The following is a 4,425-nucleotide window of genomic DNA, read 5'->3' as shown; positions in this document are numbered from 1 at the left end:
GCTCGTCCTATAAGGACCATAAATCTCAGGGAATCAGCAATTCTATATGAGGTACCATAATTTTAACCAGAAAATTGTTCACAAATATATCCAATATTCAGAGACAGAGAAGAGCAAAAAGCAAATCAGTTGTTGTATATTAGTATACATAAATATAAAGGAATAGGAATCTTCCAGATCTACCCTTCTGAGGGAAAAGGGAAAGAATGATTTCTAGGGAATTTGGCCATGAAATTTCAGAAGTTTTGTTTATCTCAAGTCATACTGACAATTCCTGCTAGGTTATTTTTTTTTTATTTTTCTCAGTGGTGATTATCAGTGACCTTCACAAGAAATAAGTTGCTATTTTTCTCATTACCCAGGAGAATATTTGGAGTGGATATTAACTACCAATTTAAAGAACAAATTAATAATCTCTAAACAAGAGGTTGACTATGGGGTGAGAATTGACTATGCCAGGTAGTTAGGGAATGAGTTATATTTTAACTCTAGTTGGTATGAGTGTCTGGATCTCATTCTTCTTTGACCTAGGCAAAACTTCCCCAGTGCTTTTAGTTACTCACTGCACTGTTAATCTATTACACGCAAATTAGTTCCGCTGAAGATTTTAGCATTCCTTGGAAAGGAAGCTGCCAGAAATTCAAGCTGCCAGAAATTCAAGGGATGGATACTAGGAATATCATGATTAACACTAGATGAATATTTGCTAAAGGAAGATAATAAGAAAGATGTTTACTTGTGCTTTATTGACCAAGCAAATTATTTCATTTGTATGAGTCATAACAAATTGTGGATAATTTTTCAAAGGATTGGTATTCAACGCTTGTGATTGTAAGAAACCTGTACACAGACCAAGAGGGAATTGTTAGAACAGAATAAGGGGGTACTGAATGCTTGGAAATCAGGAAAGGTATGTACTAGAGTTGTATTCTTTCACTATCTATCTATCTATCTATCTATCTATCTATCTATCTATCTATATATATATATAATCAGTGTGCATGCTGAGCAAATAATTTGAGAAAATATATTATATGAAGAAGAACATGTCATCAGGATTGTAGGAATATTCATTAGCAACCTGAGATATGCAGGTGATAGCAACCTTGCTTGTTGGAAAACAACAGGACTTAAAATACTTACTGATGAAGTTCAAAGGCTGGAGCGCTCAATATGGATTACACCTCAGTGTAAATAAAACAAAAATTCTCACAGTTGAACCAATAAATAAGATCATTATAAATGGAGAAACTATTGAAGTTGTCAGAGACTTCATATTCCTTGGATCCACAATCAATTCTCAATGAAGGTGCACCTGACCCAAGCCATGATATTTTCACTTGCCTCATAAGCATGTGAAAGTAGGCTAATGAATAAGGAAGATTTGAGAAGAATCAATACACTTGAATTATGGTGGTGGAGAAGAATATTAAAAGTACCCTGGACTGATAGAAAAATAAAGAAATACTGTCTTGGGAAAAGTGCAGCCAAAATGCTGTTTAGAAGCCAGGTGAGACTTTGTCTCTCATAATTTTGACATGTTATTAGTAGGTACCTGGAGAAGTACATCATTGTTGTTAAAGTGGAAGGTCACTTAAAAAGGAAAAAAAAAACAAAAACAAAAACATCCTCCAATAAGATAGATTGAGACAGTGGCAGCAGCAAAAGGTTCAGGCAGTGAGGATGACACAGAACTGGGTAGTGTTTCATTCTATTGTGCCGAGTGTCACTATCAGTGGGAAATTATTTGTAAACACCTGACAAAAACACCACACCAAATGTGCTTGTATATATTTTCTTTTATGTTATTTAAATACATGAAGCTTCCAAAGTTCATATAAAAATTCCATTAATTTTTACTATTTGCTACCTTAATTTTTGAAGCCCAATTGTTTACTTTAAATTTAGCTTTCATTTATGGTCCAGTTGGCATCGTATTTTTATAGTTTTGTTTTCATTATATGAACAGTCGCAATATTAATAAGATTTAAAAATAAACTTGCATAATATTTTATCTAAATTCAAATTCATGATATATAGTTAGTTTTCGTTATTGCATTTTAACTAATCTGCACATTTAAGTCAAATCACTCAAATAGATGCTTATTATTGTGAGCTTCAAATTATATTTTCATTTTCTGCTTTCTGAGAACAAAACAGCAACAGAGACTATGGCAAATGAATTATCTATATCTTATCCATTTCACATTAAAATGAGTGCTGCTTTCAGATGCTGTGTTTTTAACTCTGTATTTGACCCCCCAGCATTCTGTCATTATGTGGCAGTAACTTCTTTGCTGTTCTGATGCTGGAATCTATGCCACTAGCCCTTCAAATACTAGAAGAATTAGCAATGGTGGGCAGGTTTCAGCAGAACCTCCAGAATAAAACAAACTAAGACAGAAATCTATGAAATCCTTGGCCAATAAAAACTGTATAAATCACATCAGAATAGTGTCTGACATAATGATTAAAAAGTAGTCCCATAGGTTAGAAGCCTCTTAAAGTTCACAGTAGCTACAACAATGAACTTAAGCATACAAACAATTCTGAAGTTCTTGTACAAATGGGCAATGTTGCATTATGTTGCATGTGTGATCATCACAAGTCAAAGCACACTTAATGACAAGTCAATCAATTAACAGATATGGAAACATGCTACCTTTAGCTTATTAAAAAATGACATATATTTCTGACCTTGCCTTCTTTGAACAACATGCATTTTCACGTCAAAAAATGGAAAATGACCCTTCTGTTCAATATTCAGATTTCAGCTACTTTACAAAAATTACAAGCTATTAATCAATATATTACCCAGAGAACTAAATAAGAAATTCATCTGTGCATTTTTTATATAAAAAGGGGAAATTTATCCAAGCTTTTTTAATATTGATTGAAGCCCACTTTGTAAAACCATTTTACATTTGTTTCGTTTTGGTTTTGTTTTATGCTTTCTTTTTTTTTTTTTGGATATTTTATTGTAAATTATGTTATAGTTTACATGGGAGAACATTAGTTTTACATTCATCCTATCATATATCATTTCATTGCCATGGTTACAATGCACTCCATGCATCATCAGCCAACAATAGGGAATACCCTACAAGCCTGCCCAACGGTCTTGAGCACACAGCCCCTCTCCCTTTCAGGGTCTAAAGTACCCAGATGCTCCATTTCTCCACTTCATCGTCTCTACCTCCATCTCTGGGGGTACTGTTTCTCTGGGTAGGGTCCCGCTCTCCGCTCTTCTCCCTTGATAGTTGCAGGGACCTCTGCTCCTAGACTGCAAAGTTAATCACTCCTCTCCTTGCTACAAAATATCTACTTTTACATGTCCAACCCTCAAAATCAGTCCTCATAACAATTATTCACTATTGTATCACAAGAGACCTATCCATATTTCCTTTCAATAGCCACACCTAGACAGATTGGATACTACTCAGAGGACATTCTACCTTCCTCCATGTCCTCTGGGTCTAGGTTCCCTCTTGAAAGCTTGTAAGCCAGTCACGTCTTGCCTTTGAAGTCCCCCCACTTTGGGTAGCCAATGTCCAAGTTTCCCATCCCTGTATACTCTGTATATGGAGGGGTGGGAATGATCCTCGCTGTAAAGATTTGTTCCCTCTTTTGAGTTACTGCATCCACAGGTGTAGGTCAAATTCATCAAATTGTATCAGATTACTCTTAATTTCCTTTTATTTCTTTTTCTAGTTGAGCTTTGATCATCCAGTCATTGAAGCTAGGTCAAGTGGGTATTATCTGCAAGTGTGGCTGTTCTTGTGCATATGTCCACTCTTCTTATCAGCTGGACAATTCACTCTCTGCTCTAGTCCTTTGTGGCCATGTCACTGACTCTGGGTTCAAGAGTCCCCAGGTCTTGCCACACTGCTGGCCAACCAGGTCTCCACCCGGGTTCACAGGAGTCTATTGAATGTTGTAGGGTTTAGCTCACAGCTGCATTGTTGTTTTTCCCTCACTTCCCCTTATTGGTGACCGATGTGGTTACCAATCAGAGCATGTATTCCCATTGAGCCTTCATCTTGGAAGGGAGTTTGCTCTGCGGGGACCCTACCACTAGCCTTGATGTCTCCTGGGTGAACAACTTGCTTGTTCTTGTAGTAACAGTCAATCTGCCTCATTGTTTTGTATTTCTCCTGTAGGTCTTTCTTTCAAAAAGTATTTTCTGTTCTTTTAGCCACTCCAGTCTGGTCTACCCATTCTTTCAAGTGGAAATTTCCCACCTCTGAAGATTCTGGAGGCTACATACTTTTTCTTTTTTTTTTAATCACAGGTTGTTAATGATTCTTTTTATTATTTTTTAAATGTTTTATTGTGAATTATATGATAGTTTAGATGAGAGAACATTAGTTTTACATTCATCCTATCATATATTGTTTCATTGCCATAGTTACAATTCTCTCCATG

Source organism: Chrysochloris asiatica, unplaced genomic scaffold (genome assembly GCF_000296735.1).
Source record: "Chrysochloris asiatica unplaced genomic scaffold, ChrAsi1.0 scaffold00443, whole genome shotgun sequence".
NCBI lineage: Eukaryota > Metazoa > Chordata > Mammalia > Afrosoricida > Chrysochloridae > Chrysochloris > Chrysochloris asiatica.
The sequence above is the reverse complement of the archived record's forward strand: the minus strand, read 5'-3'. Positions refer to the sequence as shown.